This window comes from Triticum aestivum, chromosome 5D (assembly GCF_018294505.1).
Source record: "Triticum aestivum cultivar Chinese Spring chromosome 5D, IWGSC CS RefSeq v2.1, whole genome shotgun sequence".
NCBI classification, from domain to species: Eukaryota; Viridiplantae; Streptophyta; class Magnoliopsida; order Poales; family Poaceae; genus Triticum; species Triticum aestivum.
This window is the reverse complement of record NC_057808.1, coordinates 136,800,818-136,822,030: the sequence shown is the minus strand read 5'-3', so window position 1 is coordinate 136,822,030 and position 21,213 is coordinate 136,800,818.

Genomic DNA, 21,213 nt, shown 5'->3' with positions numbered 1-21,213 from the left:
GGCGGCGTCGAGGTCGGGGTCGGGGGCGGCGTTGAGGGCGTGCGGAGAGCGACGGGAGAGCGCGCGGTGACCGACGGCGATGCTGGGCGACGACGGCGGCGACAACGGAGGAGTTCAATTTGGGGGAAGTGGCCGTGGGGAAGAAAGAACCGCGCGGTTAAGTCAGAAGTAGCAGTAGCGCATTCCAGGAAATGCGCTACTGCTACATTAGCTATAGCTAACTTAGCTACAACGTGGGCTTACAAAGTGCGCTACTGCTAAGTTAGCTATAGCGCCTTTCCGAAAAGCACGCTGCTGCTACGTCTTTCTCCTTTATTTTTCATTTTCATTTGTTTTCCTTCACATTTTCTTTTTTTCCTTCCGCTTTTTCTATTTCTTTCATTTTCCTTTACTTTTCCATATGTTTTTCATTTTATTTTCCTTTCATTAGTAGTAGTGCTTTCCCCGTGAAACACGCTACTACAACCACCTTAGCAGTAGCGTGCTTTTTCTAAGCCCGCTACTACTATTGGTAGCCTGCCGAGAACAATAGGGGAATTGTAGTTGTAGCGCTTCTTCCCTGAGACGCGCAACTGCTATGAACTTAGCTGCAGTGCGTTTGAGTGCCACACGCTACTGGTAAGTAGTAGTAGCGCTTGTTTTTGTCCCTCTCTACTGGTAAGATTATGTGTATAAGGTTTTCCCTAGTAGTGTCATGCTCTTCAGACAATCCCTTTGTCATGGCCGTTTTCGGTCTGGGGGCTTGATATCCTCGGCCCTTTCCCCCGAGCTGCCGGGGGCTGTGAATTCTTGTTCGTTGCAATCTATAAGTTTACAAAGTGGCCGGAAGTAGAAGCCGTGAGAAAGGTGACTTCTCAGTCGGCTATCAAGTTCTTGAAAGGATTGGTGTGCCGCTTCGGGGTCCTTGCCCGGATCATCACCGACAACGGCACCCAGTTCACGAGCCGCGCCTTCATGCAATATGTTCATGCCCTCAGAAGCAAGATCTCATTTGCCTCTGTTGCACATCCCAGAAGCAATGGACAAGTTGAGAGGGTGAATGCAAAAGTGTTGCGAGGACTCAAGACGAGAACATTTGATAAGCTGAAAAAGTGCGGCAAGTGATGGATCGACAAGCTGCCGGTGGTTCTTTGGTCCCTCAGAACGACACCAAATCGAGCTACCGGGCAGACTCCCTTCTCCCTAGTCTATGGGGCAGAAGCAGTTATCCCCACGGAACTCACTTACACGTCACCTCGAGTGCTTGCGTACGATGAAGTAGCGCAGGATAAGCACCGGCGTGACGACGTTGTGCTTCTCAAGGAGAACCGTCTCCGGGATGCTATGTGTGCTGCACGCTACCAGCAAGCCCTGCGTCGCTATCACAGACGCATGGTTCATGCCCAGTGTTTTGAGGAATGCGACCTTGTCCTTAGGTGCGTTTAGTCCGCCAAGGGTGCAAACAAGTTGACGCCGAAGTGGGAAGGCCCTTACCGGGTAGTACGAGTCACTAGACCTGGCGCAGTCCGTCTGGAGACTAGAAATGGCATTCCGTTGCAAAACTCATGGAATATTGAGCATCTTCGCAAGTTCTACCCATAAGGCGCGGTTTTCGGGTCCTGCCCGGCAGCCACCCTTTTGTACAGGCCTTGACTCAGCTGCATGTAACCCCTTGTACAAAGCTAGGTGCAGACCCTGACCAATAGAGAAATAAATGAAGCGCCGGGGGCCCCTACAAGTTGCATGCATCCATAAGAATTTCATGAGCATCGCATGTTCATGTAGATAAGGTCGCATCTGGCATCATTTTCATCTGCATAAACTATAGGCTCCTGCTGTGGACTTGGTCCCCAAGAGGAGAAGACGAGCCTACACTGTGATCTTCGGCAAGCCAAATAGATAAGTTCTTTCTCTTATCCATGCGTGTTCTGTAAGTAAGGACTTGTGCATAAGAAAACCTCGTCGCCTTTTGAAACTTAGTTGCTCCCATTCCTTGACTCGAACGTTGCTTTGATCAAGATGGTCGCAGTGGCCTTTGGTAAAAAAAGATTTGGCGAGGGGTTGTTCCCTCTTCATGATTTATGCTCGGTAGGCCTAACTACACGGCAACAAAACTAAGGGTACCGATAGGATAGCCTGTCGGGGGAAACTTGTTTACTTAAAAGAATAGAGGCATTCGACCTCTGCATGGACATATTACATACAGGAGTCCCCGACAAGGTTTATCTTATTCATAAATATGCTGATCAAACAAGTACAGACCATACAGGACACAACATGGATTCCAGAGATTACATAATTTGAACTAAAATTTGGCAAGTGCCTACAGATTTAAGGTTGAAAAAGATAAAGTGCCCGTGATGCCTTCACTTTTTCCTCTCCTTCTTCGAAACTACAGGAAGAGACGAAGAAGGCGGAGGGAAGGCCTGGCTGGGATTCGGCGCCTCCCCAGGATCAGGATGGTGCCGTTTCCAAGCTAGGAGGAAGAAACCAGAGGGCAGGTGCGGATGGTGACACTGCCGGAAGCCCAGACGAAGATGGTGGAGTCACCGGCAAACATGACTCGTCGGACCGGTCACCCCCGTTCTTGATGCATCGTGGGTTGCCGCCACCTTCCGTACTGCTGCCGCCCGAAGCCTTCATCACGATAGCCAAATCGGGCACCATGCTCTCTGGATAATCCCATAGAGAGCATGGCCGTCCCCGACGGCCCAAAGATTAGGAGCCACCGCACATTAAGGAAGCATGTATGGGGGCGAGGAGCTCTCCCACGCGCCGGACGGGCAGTGCATGGGGAGGTCAGATCCGCCTTTACCAATGGAGAACCTATTCTGCAACCTCCCTCCGATGTCGTGAGAGGAGGGGGAATAGGCCATGGTCGAATACCACGCCTTGCATCCGTTACGGGCCTCGGCGTGGTGTCGTTTGCATTGCCCCTCACTAAAATTGAAGCCACGGACGGCCCGACGGCGAGCACACCGGAGTCGCCACCTCCAGTGCTACCGCCGCACTGCCCGCGCGCACTCCTGAGGCTTGCGGGAAGATGAGGAAGGAATCTCGCCCCAACGAAGGTGTGATCGCGCCTTCTACGGGCTTGAACCAGACTCACACCCAAGCATCAACACAAACATTCGACATCGCCAACCCCAAGCTATGCCCCGGGCCCTGGCCCCGGGCTCTCCCTTTCGGCATGACCAGCAGAACGCAGAGGATGGAGGAGGAGGGATGTGAGGATGAATGCCTCCGCTCCCCCCCCCGCCCCTCCCTTTATATGCGGGTCGGAGAAGGTAGCCGATCCCTCAACGGGTAACCGCCGCCCTCCTCCACCAATCCGAGAAGACCAGGCCCCTGCCTTGATGCTCTCCCACACCACGCGTCTCTGTTACCTACCCCACTTGATGCATGCAACATACGTGGCTAAGGATAAGGGCGTGGTGGGAAGAGTGAATTGGCAGTTACTCGCCTGTGCGTTAAAGTCATTCATGGGCCATTACAAGCGTGGCCCCACTACGATTGGCGTTACGCGATGTGCGGAAGAACCGGAGACTGGCCCGGGCTCAAGTTAATGAAGCAGCAAAGAAGATCTCAAGGGGCAAGCCACCTCTATGCCCCTGCCTATGCACTGGTTAGGGCCTGCCCCGACGACGCCCAACAGCGCGTTCGGGCCAGGCCCGGGGGCTCCTGTCGGTGCAACAAACCCTAGGTCCATTGCCCAGACTGTGCACAGGCCCAAGAACAAGTTTGCAGCATCCAAGATCAGATCAAAGCATGAACGGATCACTTCTTTGAAGGATCAAAGTGCAGATCAAGAAGACCAAGATTGGCCAGAGAGGCAAGATATCGCTAAGAGAAGAACCTCCTTTGCTGGGCAGGCGAGCCTGGCAAGGTTGGGGCTACCCCGGAAGCAAGCCTCCAAGATCGTCCCGGCAGGACTACCGGGGCTTGCGGAGGCGAACCACTCCACCGCACCACCTCACAGTGATGCGTGCGGTGTCGAGCTCCCAAGTGACTAAGTGGCTGCTTCATGCCACATGGCAGCCACTTCCTACAGAAAATACCTCCAAATGACACCTGTCCCGAGACGTGTCAAGAAAACAGGCACGAAGCTGGCAAAATAGCCCAGCAAGGCCTGCCGGGCATGCTGTGATGTGACACTGAGTGGCGCATTTAATGCGCTCTGTCAGCCTGCAAAGTTAGGTATGATAGCACTGTTTACTATCTAATCAGCATGTAAAGACTCATTTCCACTGTGGTGACCCCTTCATCTATAATAGGAGGCCCATGGCAACCTTAGAAGGGATTCAGACCCCCGCACTTCCATACGCACGTAGCCACTCTCGCTACAAGGCAAACCTTGCCAGGCAAGAGCACCGCGTTTTCCACCATTATCCACCATCAATCCACTAAAGCAGGAGTAGGGTTTTACGCCTCGCGGCGGCCCGAACCTGGGTAAAACTGCCCGTGTGATCTCTATTGTGCTGTGTTGCGCTTCTCCGTTCTTTGTGCAAAGTGCCCATCCCCCCGCCGAACCAAAAGGGGCTCCTGGCCCCATAGGTGGCTGTGGTTTCCCACGACAACAATGTTCAAGGAAGGACTACCAAAAATTATGCGACAAAAGTCATCTTGTGGAGAACCAAGAACTAGAAAATTAGTAGGATATTTTATTTTCCTACACAGGACTTCAACATCTCTAACAATCCCAAGTGGTGTGATGGTGTCTCTGTTTGGAAGTTTAATAGTAACATCTATCTCTTCTATTTCAGCACGTGCTCTATCATTCATATTTTCTTGGTATAAAGTAAAAGGAATATCACTCACACGAGCACCTAGATCACATAAACCATGATAGCAATGATCTCCTATTTTAAATGAGACAACAGGCATGCCAACTATAGGTCTATGTTTATATTTTTCATCGGGTTTGGCAATTCTAGCAGCTTCATCACAGAAATAAATAACAAGCCCATCAATATTTTCTACCAAGAGATCTTTAACCATAGCAACACTAGGTTCTACTTTAATTTGTTCAGAGGGTTTAGGTGCATTAATATTACTTTTACTAACCATGGTTGATGCCTAAGCATGTTCATTTATCCTAACAGGGAAAGGTGGGTTTTCAATATAAGCAGTAGGCACAACTGGATCAACAGTATAAATAATAGTTTCATCTTTAGCTTTAACCGGTTCTTTAATTTCTTCTTTAATAGGTGGTTGATATTTAAACAACTTCTCCTTAGGGAGATCAACATGAGTAGCAAATGATTCACAAAAGAGGCACTATCTTAGAGTCAAGTCCATATTTAGTGCTAAACTTGTGAAAAGCATCGGTATTCATAAAAGATTTAACACAATCAACCTCAAGCTTAATACCTAGCTATTTACCTTCCTCGTGGTTCCAATCTTCAGAGTTGCGTTTAATTCTTTCTAAAAGATCCCACCTGAATTAAATAGTCTTCTTCATAAAACAACCAGTGCAAGAAGTATCAAGCATGGATTCACTGGTACAACGACGTGCTAAACAAACGGTTTTTAACCCCTTTCTGCGACGACATTTGGAACCTCTCCAAGTGAGTGTGGGCGATAGGGTGTCCTTCCCACACGACCCAGAAATCGTCGGGGATAGGCCCTCCTGGGACCCAGGCTGGGGCCGTGTGCGATCGGGCGAGGCATCGAAACCCAATCACTTCCGTAGGTATGTACATCCCACACGGTGAATCCCAGAAAATCATTTCCATAGGTATGTACATCCCACACGGTGAATCCCAGAAAATCATTTCCGTAGGTATGTACATCCCACATGGTGAATCCTAGAAAAACATTTCCGTAGGTATGTATATCACACACAGTTCTCTGTGTGGAAATGTTTGTGCAAGGTGGCCTAATGCAAACAGTTTGCTGCCGGAAGCTGTGTGTGATTGTTAGTTGATCGAACACGCCTACTTTCTAGAAACCGTGCGGGTTGTTTGAGTTCATCGCCCACGGTGCTGTCTGAGTAACCGTCTGCAATAGAAAACCCCAATAAGCAGGGTAATTATCCTATTATTGATAGTCCATGTACTAGTCAAACTGATATTTCTTATAAAACACGCCAGATATTTCATATCCGTATAAAAGCAACCATGATTTCATAATCGAATTACATCAGATAGCTTCGACACTCAGTTATGCCATTACACAACACCACCAAGTTTCACATGCAGCATCAAAAACCTTTGGAAATTAGCATCATACATGGTAAATAGACAGATGAATCTCATCTGGGAAACTGCAGAAGCGGAAGGCAAATATTGAGCCTTTAGTGATGTTGAATGTCCTTGCAACTTTAGGCCAGTGGCTATGGATAATTGCCCACCCAACCTTCGTCCTCTTCAGCAAGACTTCAATATTGTACCGTGGGTGTTGAATGAATACCTTCCTTGCCTCTTGACCATGCAAGTGGTTTAGGAGGTAATCATCGGTGAACTGCTTTGAAAAGTACTAAAAACAAAGCTATGCATAAATCGCTGTTGTAAATTTTGAAATGGCGCAAGGGGTAAAAACAAGGTAAAAGAGTTGGTACCATCCTATAGTTGACTGATGTCTTCTTCATTGTGCAAACAAAGATCTTGCTATTATTCGTCGCAAGTTTCTTCATCCTAACAATCTTTCTGAGTTTCTTGACATGACTGATATTCAAGGACATCTCATTTCCCCATATGCAAAATGGGTCGAACAGTGGGTCTAAGCTTCTGACAGCAGGACCTACATGTACAAGACCAAATTGTAAGAAACCTAAATATTAGAATGATTCCTGCAACTGCACAATAATGTGCTATTAGCCAAAGGACCCTGCTTGAACAAACCTCGATGGTAAACTGCAGTGTCTCCCATTGTTTCCCTGCAACACACATAAGGAAGATCTTGATCAGGTTAACTGAGAGTTGCCATACTATCAGTAGAATATGTATTGAGTACAGCCAAATTTTATTGGTGTCACATGCATAACAATAAAAAATGTACCCACAACAAATGAAAATCAAATTGCAGAACTGAACCAAATAGTTAAATGGACAGCAGACCAAATGAGCCAAAATAGTTAACTGAGCACGACATTGCAGAATAGAAACATGTACTAGAAGATAAGACAGTTAACAAAACAAAGAATGCTTGAGAACAGTACTACGAAATGTAGCAATTGTTGGACCAAAGTGTTAACTGAACATTACATTTCATAGGACCAAACTGTTAACTGAACATCAGATTGCATATTAACATTACAGAGGACAAATCACTAGAAGGCACTGGCGGTGGGAGGTCATGATTGGGGCATGAATATAACATTGACTTAAGCCTCCCCCAAGCTAGAGCGATACTTTCTCCTTCACGAGGCCAAAAACTATATATATAATTCCAATCACGATGAACTACATGCATAAGATAATTTTTTTGGTGAAATTCCAATTTGAATCGATTCCAGTTCCATGATCCAATATCATCACATAGACTATACCATGTCAATGCTTTTCCATTCAAAGATAAAGGTAAAACCTTCTTCTTAAATTCATCTCCGGGGAAACCTGCAAGCTTAAATAATCCACAAATTTCATCCAGATGTATCAAGTGCATATCAGGATGTTTTGTTCCATCTCCTGCATAAGGATTAGCTAGCAGTTGTTCTATCATACGCGACGGAATTTCATAACTAATATTTTTAGTAGGTCCAGTAGGTTGAGGGGCAACTCTTTGTGTTTCTGGTCGACGTGAAGATACCCCAAACAAACCCCTCAAAGGATTGTTTTCCATAGTAACAAGCGACAATAAATTTCAGCACGCAGTATAAGTTTTTCCTTACCGATTTCCACTTACCAAGAGCGCTTCACTCCCCGGAAATAGTGCCAAAAAAGAGTCTTGATGACCCACAAGTATAGGGGATCAATCATAGTCCTTTCGATAAGTAAGAGTGTAAATCCAACAAGGAGCGGAAGGAAAAGACAAGTGGTTTTCAGCAAGGTGTTTTCTGCAAGCACTGAAATTTCCGGTAACAGGTAGTTTGATAGCAAGATAATTTGTAACAGGCAAGTAACGGTAACGGTAAATAAAGTGCAGCAAGGTAGCCCAATCCTTTTTTATCCAAGGACATGCCAAAATGGTTTTAGATAATAAGCAAAGCGTTCTTGAGGGCACACGTGAATTTCATCTAGTCACTTTCATCATGTTGGTTTGATTCGCGTTCGCTACTTTCATAATTTGATATGTGGGTGGACCGGTGCTTGGGTGTTGTTCTTACTTGAACAAGCCTCCCACTTATGATTAACCCCCTCGCAAGCATCCGCAACTACGAGAAAAGTATTAAAATAAAATCTAACCATAGTATTAAACATATGGATCCAAATCGGTCCCTTACGAAGTAGCGCATAAACTAGGGTTTATGCTTCTGTTACTCTAGAAACCCATCATCTAATAACTATTCCACAGTGCATTCACTTAGGCCCAAATGTGGTGAAGTGTCATGTAGTCGATGTTCACATGACACCACTAAGGGAATCACAACATACATCTCATCAAAAATATCAAACACATATCAAGTTCGTATGATTACTTGCAACATGACTTCTCCCGTGACCTCAAGAATAAAGGTAACTACTCACAAATGATATTCATGCTCAAGATCAAAGGGGTATTAAATAGCATAATGGATCTGAACATATAATCTTCCACCAAATAAACCATATAGTAATCAACTACAAGATGTAATCAACACTACTAGTCACCCACATGTACCAATCTAAGGTTTCGATACAAAGATTGAACACAAGAGATGAACTAGGGTTTGAGAGGAGATGGTGCTTTTGAAGATGTTAATGGAGATTGCCCTCCTAAAGATGAGAGGGTTGTTGGTGATGACGATGGCTTCGATTTCCCCCTTCGGGAGGGAAGTTCCCCCGACAGAATCGCTCTGCCAGAGGGCAAAAGTGCTCCTACCCAAGTTCCGCCTCGAGATGGCGGCGCTCCGTCCCGAAAGTCCTCTTCTTATTTTTTTATAGGTCAAAAGACCTTATATACCAGAGGTGGGCTGGGCTGCCCACCACCAACCAGGACGCGCCTAGGGGGCTGGCGCGCCCTGGTGTCTTGTGGGCACCAGGCAGCCCCCCTCTGGTAGTTATTTGCTCCAATATTTTTTTATTCCAAAATAATTCTCCATGAAATTTCTGCTCATTTGGAGATGTGCAGAATAGATAACTCTAACATAGTTTTTTCAGGTCCAGAATTCCAGCTGCCGGTATTCTCCCTCTTTGTATAAACCTTGCATATTATGAGAGAAAAGGCATTAGAATAACTCCATAAAGCATTATTATGCATAAGAACATTATAAATAGGAGTAGTAAAACATAATGCAAAATGGATGTATCAGCTCTCCATTCATCAAGTGAGCTAATGTCAAATAACCTCTTCTCACCGGCAAGTTTGAAGTCATAGTTGAGCTCTTTAATTGCCCAATAAGCTTTTTGTTCTAATTCAAGAGGTAAGTGACATGATTTTCCATAAACCATTGTATATGGAGACATACCCATAGGATTTTTATAAGCAGTTATATAAGCCCATAATGCATCATCAAGTTTCTTAGAACAATTCTTCCTAGATCTATTAACAGTATTTTGCAGGATCAATTTTACTTCTCTATTACCTAGTTCTACTTGACCACTTGACCGAGGATGATAAGGAGATGCAATTCTATGTTTAACATCATACTTAGCAAGAAATTTTGGAAAGCACCATTAATGAAATGTGAACCACCATCAGTCATTAAATATCTAGGACTCCAAACCTTGGAAAAGTAACTTCTTTAAGCATTTCAATGGAAGTGTTGTGATCAACACTACTAGTTGGAATACCTTCTACCCACTTAGTAACATAACCAACGACAACCAAAATATGTGTATACCCATTGGAGGAAGGAAAAAGGTCCCATATAATTAAATCCCCAAACATCAAATGGTTCAATAACAAGTGGATAATTCACAGGCATTTCCTGACATCTACTAATGTTACCAATTCTTTGACATTCATCACAAGACAAGACAAACTTACGAGCATCTTTGAAAAGAGTAGGCCAATAAAAACAGATTGTAATACCTTGTGTGCAGTTCTATCTCTGGCATGGTGTCCTCTGTAAGCCTCGGAGTGACACTTGCGTAGGATTTGTTCCTGTTCATGCTCAGGTACACAACGTCTAATAACACCATCTACTCCTTCTTTATAAAGGTGTGGGTCATCCTAGAAGTAATGTCTTAAACCATAGATTTTTTTCTTTTGTTGGTATGTGCAACTAGGTGGTATAAATTTTAGCAACAATGAAATTAGCATAGTCTGCATACCATGGAGTACTACGAGAAACATTTACGACGGCTAATTGTTCATCAGGAAAGCTATCATCAATAGGTAGTGGGTCATCAAGAATGTTTTATAACCTAGAAAAGTTGTGTGCTACGGGGTTCTCAGCTCCCTTCCTAACAGTAATATGTAAATCAAATTCTTGTAGCAAGAGAACCCAACTAATGAGTCTAGGTTTAGCATCTTTCTTTTCCATAAGGTATTTAATAGCAGCATGGTCAGTGTGAACAATTACTTTAGAATCAACAATGTAAGATCTGAATTTATCACAAGCAAACACAACTGCTACAAATTCTTTTTCAGTAGTAGCATAATTTCTCTGAGCACTGTCCAGAGTTTTACTAGCTTAATGGATAACATTTAATTTCTTATCAAATCTTTGCCATAGAAAAGCACCAACATCATAATCACTAGCATCACACATAATCTCAAAGGGTAGGCTCCAATCAGGTGGTTGAACAATAGGTGCATAAATTAAGGCTTCCTTAAGGATTTCAAATGCTTCCACAATTATCATAAAAAACAAATGGAACATCTTTTTGCAAAAGATTAGTGAGAGGCCTAGAAATTTTAGAGAAGTCTTTAATAAATCTCCTATGGAAACCAGCATGACCAAGGAAACTTCTTATATCTTTAATGACACGACATTTTTTCAATACCATCAACTTTAGCTTTATCAACTTCAAGACCTCGTTCGGAGATTTTATGCCCCAAGATAATACCTTCATTAACCATAAAGTGGCACTTCTCCCAATTCATGATAGATTAGTTTCTTCACATCTCTGCAAAACTCGATCAAGGTTGCTTAAGCAATCATCAAAAGAAGTTCCATATGCGAAAAAATTATCCATGAAAACCTCAACAATCTTTTCACAAAAGTCAAAGATATAGCAGTCATACATCTTTGAAAGGTAGCAGGTGCATTGCATAAACCAAAAGTCATACGTCTATACGCAAAAGTACTTAAAGGGCATGTGAAAGTAGTTTTTTATTGATCCTCTTTGTCGGTGCAACAAACCCTGGGTCTGTTGCCCAGACTATGCACAGGCACGGGAAAAAGATTGAAACACCAGCCCAGATCACAGTGCAAGAACCCCAGTGATAAGAAGGACCAACATGCAGATCCGGGGGACCAAGATTAAACCAGAGAATAAGGATATCGTCAAGAGAAAAGCCTCCCTTGCCGGGCAGGCGAGCCCGGCAAGGGGCGAGGCCACCCCCAGAAACAGACAACCAAAGCGCACCGACAGGGTCTGCCGGGGCCCACGGAAGTAAAAGCACCTCACCAACCACTCTACCATGACCCACGTTGTCGATCAGTCCGATGTCAAGCCGCAAAGTGATTAAGTGGCAGCCATTCACCACAGGGCAGCCATTTTCTACAGGAGAAACCCACATATGACACCCGTCCTGTGACGTGTCAAGCGAGCAGGCGCGGAGCTGGCAAGATAGCCCGGGAAGCCTTGCCGGGCAACCAACGATGTGATATTGAGCGGTGCGTTTAATGTGCCCTGTCAGCCCGCAGAGTTAGGTATGATAGCACTGTTTGCTATCTTATCAGTTTGTAATGACTACTTTGCCACTGTGGAAACCCCTTGATCTATAAAAGGAGGCCCATGGAAACCGTAGAAAGGGTTAGAAGGTTGGATAACTCACACCCCCGTACGCGTGTAGTCGCTGCTGCCCCGAGGCAACCCCTGCCGGGCAAGTGTACTACGCTCCGCCTCCACCTTTCCACCATCAATCCACCAAAGCAGGAGTAGGGTTTTATGCCTCACGGCAGCCCGAACCTGGGAAAAATTGCCTGTGTGATCTCTGCAGTGCTGCCCCACGCTTGTCTGCTCTTTGTGCAACGCGTCGCTCCCCTGCTGAACCAGCAAGGGGCCTCCTGGTCCCATAGGTGGCTGTGGTTTCCCGCGACATCTTTGGTGCGCCACGTAGGGGGTTTGCTTGCGCGAACCTGAAGGTGTGTGCAGCGCGTCGACTTCATCACATCTTCATCTTCGACGATGCCATCGACCGTGGTGCCCAAGAAGAAACCCGGTCCTTTAGCTCACCCATCTACCTCGAAGGCTCCGCCGCCTGTGGCCTCCAACGCTGTGGGGGGTGCGAAGGCACACGAGGATGCAAACGCTGCTGGTGAAGTGGTCGGAGCAGGCGACACCGTCACCACTTCCCCCGCAGCCGACGCAGGAGCAAGAGGCGCCAGAGGAGAGCAGCATCAACAATACCCTGACAGCCACACTCCCCAAGGTACGGGTGAAGGGGTCACTCCATCTGTGCCCCTTTCCCCCGCCGACGGGCACAACCGCAGCAACGGCGCCCGGACCGGGGCGAATCGCCGCCCTCCGGCCGCTCCCACCACGGGTGCAGCCACCGTGCGTGCACCCCCTCCGGGACGGGTCGACCAAGCCGCTGCGCCCGACGGAGCCGCTGGCCCTCAAGCGCCTTCACCACTGGCCCTCGAGCGCCTTCGCCGCACCACGTCCAAGTGGTTTCCCCGCAACAGCAGCGGGGGCATAGTGCCGCTACCGCTGGCACCGTCAGGAGCCGAGCGACGGTACGATTGACTTCATCATCATCCATGCCAAGTACGGCTTCGGAGGCCATGGCGCGGGCTCAACTGATGCTGAGGTTTCCGCCAGCGGCCGAGCAGATGGACGAATTGTGTGCCACCATCCAAAGCCTACTCGGTTTCACCGAAGCTGGGGGCTCATGGTGAGCTGGCCCGCCGCGACCTCCCCAAGCGACAGCACCAGCTCATGCTGCTGACCGTACGGAAGGGGACATCCCACGGTGCAGTCCCCGCCGCGGCAGCCAGTGCGAGCGCAATAGAATCGAGACTCGAACAACGTCTTGATGGCCTCTTCTGGCCCTCGAGCATGTCCAGGCCAACAACGAGACCTGGAAGATAGGCGGAGAGGAGACACACGCGTCGTCATCCAGCAACGCCGTGACGACCTCCGCCAGACTTACGAGTGCGACGGCCCTGACGCCGACAAACCCGCGCTCGGTGTTGGCAGGTGCCTACCTTTCGAGGTTGGCTTCCCTACCTTTACTTGTGAGCTGCGGCAAGTCCGTTGGCCGTCCGTTCACACGTTCAAGCCAGAAATACCCGAGAAGTACGACAGGAGGTTGAACCCGGCAGAGTTCCTGAGCATCTACACCATCGTTGTTCAGGCTGCCGGGGGAAGAGATGAGAAGGTGTTTGCCAACTACTTCCCTTTCGCCCTCAAGTCCAATGTGCGGTATTGGCTAATGCACCTACCGGAGAACTCCATTTCGTTGTGGGCTGACCTGTGCCATGAGTTCATTGGTGCCTTCACGGGCGGCCATCAAGAACCCGGCAGGCCCAGTGACTTGTAGCTTCTCCAACAGAAGGAAGGAGAACCCCTCCATAAGTATCTACAGAGATTCAGCAAAGTTCATAGAAAAATCCCAAATATCCATCCGGCAGCCGTAATAGCTGCCTTCCAGTCCAATGTGCGCAACCATCGTATTCGTTCCGAGATGAATGTACGGTTGTCCAAGACTGTGAACGAACTTTACACTCTGGTAGATAAGTGTGCTCGGATGGAGGAGGGAAGGAAGTTGTCCGGAGAGGAAGATTGCACCAATGTTGATTCAGTGGATGAGGATGAATAAACTAGTCAGAAGAAGAGCAAGAAGCGCAGTAAGAAGCAGAGGGATAAGACAGTGATGACTGTTGAAGGATCGGGTGCGCCTAGTACTGGTAAGAAGGCCAAAGCTGAGGTCCTCGGCAAGGAAGCTGTCGTGTCCACTGACTGCCGGAAGCTACTGCTGCCGAGAAAGCAGGGAAAGGTGATGGGCTTGAAGGAAATATGCCCTAGAGGCAATAATAAAGTATTATATATTTCCTTATATCATGATAAATGTTTATTATTCATGCTAGAATTGTATTAACCGGAAACATAATACCTGTGTGAATACATAGACAAACAGAGTGTCACTGGTATGCCTCTACTTGACTAGCTCGTTAATCAAAGATGGTTATGTTTCCTAGCCATAGACATGAGTTGTCATTTGATTAACGGGATCACCTCATTAGGAGAATGACGTGATTGACTTGACCCATTCCGTTAGCTTAGCACCCGATCGTTTAGTATGTTGCTATTGCTTTCTTCATGACTTATACATGTTCCTATGACTATGAGATTATGCAACTCCCGTTTACCGGAGGAACACTTTGTGTGCTACCAAACGTCACAACGTAACTGGGTGATTATAAAGGTGCTCTACAGGTGTCTCCAAAGGTACTTGTTGGGTTGGCGTATTTCGAGATTAGGATTTGTCACTCCGATTGTCGGAGAGGTATCTCTGGGCCCACTCGGTAATGCACATCACTATAAGCCTTGCAAGCATTGTGACTAATGAGTTAGTTGCGGGATGATGTATTACGGAACGAGTAAAGAGACTTGCGGGTAACGAGATTGAACTAGGTATCGAGATACTGACGATCGAATCTCGGGCAAGTAACATACCGATGACAAAGGGAACAACGTACGTTGTTATGCGGTCTGACCGATAAAGATCTTCATAGAATATGTGGGAGCCAATATGGGCATCCAGGTCCCGCTATTGGTTATTGACCGGAGAGGTGTCTCGGTCATGTCTACATAGTTCTCGAACCCAAAGGGTCCGCACGCTTAATGTTACGATGACAGTTTTATTATGAGTTTATGTATGTTGATGTACCGAAGGAGTTCGGAGTCCCGGATGAGATCGGGGACATGACGAGGAGTCTCGAAATGGCCGAGACGTAAAGATCGATATATTGGACCACTATATTCGGACTTCAGAAAGGTTCCAAGTGATTCGGGTATTTTTCGGAGTACCGGAGAGTTACGGGAATACGTATTAGGCCTTATTGGGCCATACGGGAAAGAAGGAAAAGGGCCTCAAGGGTGGCTGCACCCCTCCCCTTGGTCTGGTCCGAATTGGACTAGGGAAAGGGGGCGCCCCCTTCCTTCCTTCCTTCTCTTTTTCCCTTCCTCTTTTCCTATTCCATATGGGAGGTGGAATCCTACTAGGACTAGGGAGTCCTAGTAGGACTCCACACTTGGTGCGCCCCCTCCTAGGGCCGGCCTCCTCCTCCCTTGCTCCTTTATATACGGGGGCCGGGGGCACCCCATGGACACACTTGATATACGATATTTTAGCCATGTGCGGTGCCCCTCTCCACCAGATTACACCTCGATAATTCCGTCGCCGAGCTTAGGCGAAGCCCTGCGTCGGTGGAACATCATCATCGTCACCACACCGTCGTGCTGACGAAACTCTCCCTCAACACTCGGCTGGATCGGAGTTCGAGGGACGTCATCGTGCTGCACGTGTCTAGAACTTCGGAGGTGCCGTGCGTTCGGCACTTGATCGGTCGGATCGTGAAGACGTACGACTACATCAACCGCGTTGTGATAACGCTTCCGCTGTCGGTCTACGAGGGTACGGGGACAACACTCTCCCCTCTCGTTGCTATGCATCACCATGATCTTGCGTGTGCGTAGGAAATTTTTTAAATTACTATGTTCCCCAACAGTGGTATCAGAGCCTGGTTTTATGTGTTGATGCTATGCACGAGTAGAACACAAGTGAGTTGTGGGCGATATAAGTCATACTGCTTACCAGCATGTCATACTTTGGTTCAACGGTATTGTGAGATGAAGCGGCCCGGACCGACATTACGCGTACGCTTACGCGAGACTGGTTTCACCGTTGCGAGCACTCGTTGCTTAAAGGTGACCAGCGGGTGTATGTCTCTCTCACTTTAGTTGAACCGAGTGTGGCTACGCCCGGTCCTTGCGAAGGTTAAAATAGCACCAACTTGACAAACTATCGTTGTGGTTTTGATGCGTAGGTAAGAACGGTTCTTGCTAAGCCCATAGCAGCCACGTAAAACATGCAACAACAAAGTAGAGGACGTCTAAGTTGTTTTTGCAGGGCATGTTGTGATGTGATATGGTCAAGACATGATGTGATATAATGTGTTGTATGAGATGATCATGTTTTGTAACCGAGTTATCGGCAACTGGCAGGAGCCATATGGTTGTCGTTTTATTGTATGAGATGCAATCGCCATGTAATAGTTTTAATTTATCACTAAGCGGTAGCGATAGTCGTAAAAGAAATAAGTTGGCGAGACGACAATGATACTACGATGGAGATCAAGGTGTCGAGCCGGTGACGATGGTGATCATGACGGTGCTTCGGAGATGGAGATCATGAGCACGGTGCTTCGGAGATGGAGATCATGAGCACGGTGCTTCGGAGATGGAGATCACAAGCACAAGATGATGATGGCCATATCATATCACTTATATTGATTGCATGTGATGTTAATCCTTTATGCATCTTATCTTGCTTTGATTGACGGTAGCATTATAAGATGATCTCTCACTAAAATTTCAAGATAAAAGTGTTCTCCCTGAGTATGCACCGTTGCAAAAGTTCTTCGTGCTGAGACACCACGTGTTAATCGGGTGTGATAGGCTCTACGTTCAAATACAATGGGTGCAAAACAGTTGCACACGCGGAATACTCAGGTTAAACTTGACGAGCCTAGCATATACAGATATGGCCTCGGAACACAGAGACCGAAAGGTCGAGCGTGAATCATATAGTAGATATGATCAACATAGTGATGTTCACCATTGAAACTACTCCATCTCACGTGTTAATCGGACATGGTTTAGTTGCTTTGGATCACGTAATCACTTAGATGATTAGAGGGATGTCTATCTAAGTGGGAGTTCTTAAGTAATATGATTAATTGAACTTAAATTTATCATGAACTTAGTCCTGATAGTATTTTGCAAATTATGTTGTAGATCAATAGCTCGCGTTGTTGCTTCCCTGTGTTTATTTTTGATATGTTCCTAGAGAAAAATTATGTTGAAAGATGTTAGTAGCAAAGATGCGGATTGGATCCGTGATCTGAGGATTATCCTCATTGCTGCACAGAAGAATTATGTCCTTGATGCACCGCTAGGTGACAGACCTATTACAGGAGCAGATGCAGACACTATGAACATTTGGCTAGCTCAATATGATGACTACTTGATAGTTTAGTGCACCATGCTTAACGGCTTAGAATCGGGACTTCAAAGACGTTTTGAACGTCATGGACCATATGAGATGTTCCAGGAGTTGAAGTTAATATTTCAAGCAAATACCCGAGTTGTGAGATATGAAATCTCCAACAAGTTCTATAGCTAAAAGATGGAGGAGAATCGCTCAACTAGTGAGCATGTGCTCAGATTGTCTGGGTACTACAATCGCTTGAATCAAGTGGGAGTTAATCTTCCAGATAAAATAGTGATTGACAGAATTCTCTAGTCACCATCACCAAGTTAGTAGAACTTCGTGATGAACTATAGTATGCAACGGATGACGAAAGTAATTCCCGAGCTCTTCGTGATGCTGAAATCGACGAAGGTAGAAATCAAGAAAAACATCAAGTGTTGATGGTTGACGAGACCACTAGTTTTAAGAAAAGGGCAAAGGGAGAGAAGGGGAACTTCAAAAAGAACGGCAAGCAAGTTGCTACTCAAGTGAAGAAGCCCAAGTCTGTACCTAAGCCTGAGACTAAGTGCTTCTACTGCAAAGGAACTGGTCACTGGAGGCGAAACTGCCCCATGTATTTGGTGGATAAGAAGGATGGCAAAGTGAACAAAGTTATATTGGATATACATGTTATTGATGTGTACTTACTAGTGTTTATAGCAACCCCTCAATATTTGATACTGGTTCAGTTGCTAAAGAGTAGTAACTCGAAACGGGAGTTGCAGAATAAACAGAGACTAGTAAAAGGAGAGGTGACGATGTGTGTTGGAAGTAGTTCCAAGATTGATATGATCATCATCGCACACTCCCTATACTTTCGGGATTAGTGTTGAAACTAAATAAGTGTTATTTGGTGTTTGCGTTGAGCAGGAATATGATTTGATCATGTTTATTGCAATACGGTTATTCATTTAAGTTAGAGAACAATTGTTGTTCTGTTTACATGAATAAAAACCTTCTATGGTCATACACACCAACGAAAATGGTTTGTTGGATCTCGATCGTAGTGACACACATATTCATAATAATGAAGCCAAAAGATGCAAAGTTAATAATGATAGTGCAACTTATTTGTGGCACTGCCGTTTAGGTCATATTGGTGTAAAACGCATGAAGAAACTCCATACTGATGGATTTTGGAATCAATTGATTATGAATCACTTGATGCTTGCGAACCATGCCTCATGGGCAAGATGACTAAAACGCCGTTCTCCGGAACTATGGAGAGAGCAACAGATTTGTTGGAAGTCATACATACAGATGTATGTGGTCCAATGAATATTGAGGCTCGTGGCGGATATCGTTATTTTCTCACCTTCATAGATGATTTGAGCAGATATGGGTATATCTACTTAATGAAACATAAGTCTGAAACATTTGAAAAGTTCATATAATTTCAGAGTGAAGTGGAAAATCATCGTAACAAGAAAAATAAAGTTTCTACGATCTGATCGTAGAGAAGAGTATTTGAGTTACGAGTTTGGCCTTCAGTTAAAACAATGTGAAATAGTTTCACTACTCACGCCACCTGGAACACCATGGTGTAATGGTGTGTCCGAATGTCGTAATCGTACTTTATTAGATATGGTGCGATATATGATGTATCTTACCGATCTATCACTATCATTTTGGGGTTATGCATTAGAGACAGCTGCATTCATGTTAAATAGGGCACCATCAAAATCCGTTGAGACGACGCCTTATGAACTGAGGTTTAGAAAGAAACCAAAGTTGTCGTTTCTTAAAATTTTGGGGTTGCGATGCTTATGTGAAAGAGTTTCATCCTGATAAGCTCAAAACCCAAATCGGAGAAATGTGTCTTCATAGGATACCCAAAGGAGACAGTTGGGTACACCTTCTATCACAGATCCGAAGGCAAGACATTCGTTGCTAAAGATGGATCTTTTCTAGAGAAGGAGTTTCTCTCGAAAGAAGTGAGTGGGAGGAAAGTAGAACTTGATGAGGTAACTATACCTGCTTCCTTATTGGAAAGTAGTTCATCACAGAAATCTGTTCCTGTGACTCCTACACCAATTAGTGAGGAAGTTAATGATGATGATCGTGTAACTTCAGATCAAGTTACTACCAAACCTCGTAGGTAAACCAGCGTGAGATCCACACCAGAGTGGTACGGTAATCCTGTTCTGGAGGTCATGTTATTTGACCATGACGAACCTACGAACTATGAAGAAGCAATGGTGAGCCCAGATTCCGCAAAATGGCTTGAGGCCATGAAATCTGAGATGAGATCCATGTATGAGAACAAAGTGTGGACTTTGGTTGACTTTCCCGATGATCGGCAAGCAATTGAGAATAAATGGATCGTCAAGAGGAAGACGGACACTCATAGTAGTGTTACTATCTACAAAGCTAGAATTATCGCAAAAAGGTTTTTCGACAAGTTCAAGGTGTTGACTACGATGAGAGTTTCTCACTCGTATCTATGCTTAAGTCTGTCTGAATCATGTTAGCAATTGCCGCATTTTATGAAATATGGCAAATGGATAAACAAAACTGCATTCCTTAATGGATTTATTAAAGAAGAGTTGTATATGATGCAACCAGAAGGTTTTGTCAATCCTAAAGGTGCTAACAAAATATGCAAGCTCCAGCGATCCATCTATGGACTGGTGCAAGCATCTTGGAGTTGGAATATACACTTTGATAAGTTGATCAAAAGATATAGTTTTATACAGACTTGCGGTGAAGCCTGTATTTACAAGAAAGTGAGTGGGAGCACTACAGCATTTCTGATAAGTATATGTGAATGACATATTGTTGATCAGAAATAAAGTAGAATTATTCTGCAAAGCATAAAGGAGTGTTTGAAAGGAGTTTTTCAAAGAAAGACCTCGGTGAAGCTGCTTACATATTGAGCATCAAGATCTATAGAGATAGATCAAGACGCTTGATAAGTTTTTTCAATGAGTACATACCTTAACAAGATTTTGAAGTCATTCAAAATAGAACAGTCAAAGAAAGAGTTCTTGCCTGTGTTACAAGGTGTGAAATTGAGTAAGACTCAAAGCCCGACCACGGCAGAAGATAGAAAGAGAATGAAAGTCATTCCCTATGCCTTGGCCATAGGTTCTATAAAGTATGCCATGCTGTGTACCAGATCTATTGTATACCCTACACTGATTTTGGCAAGGGAGTACAATAGTGATCTAGGAGTAGATCACTGGACAGCGGTCAAAGTTATCCTTAGTGGAATAAGGATATGTTTCTCGATTATGGAAATGACAAAAGGTTCGTCGTAAAGGGTTACGTCGATGCAAGTTTTGACACTAAATCTAGATGACTCTACGTCTCGGTCTAGATACATATTGAAAGTGGGAGCAATTAGCTAGAGTAGCTCCGTGAAGAGCATTGTAGACATAGAAATTTGCAAAATACTTACGGATCTGAATGTGACAGACCCGTTGACTAAAATTATCTCACAATCAAAACATGATCACACCTTAGTACTCTTTGGGTGTTAATCACATAGCGATGTGAACTAGATTATTGACTCTAGTAAACCCTTTGAGTGTTGGTCACATAGAGATGTGAACTATGGGTGTTAATCACATGGTGATGTGAATTATTGATGTTAAATCACATGGCGATGTGAACTAGATTATTGACTCTAGTGCAAGTGGGAGACTGAAGGAAATATGCCCTAGAGGCAATAATAAAGTATTATATATTTCCTTATATCATGATAAATGTTTATTATTCATGTTAGAATTGTATTAACCAGAAACATAATACATGTGTGAATACATAGACAAACAGAGTGTC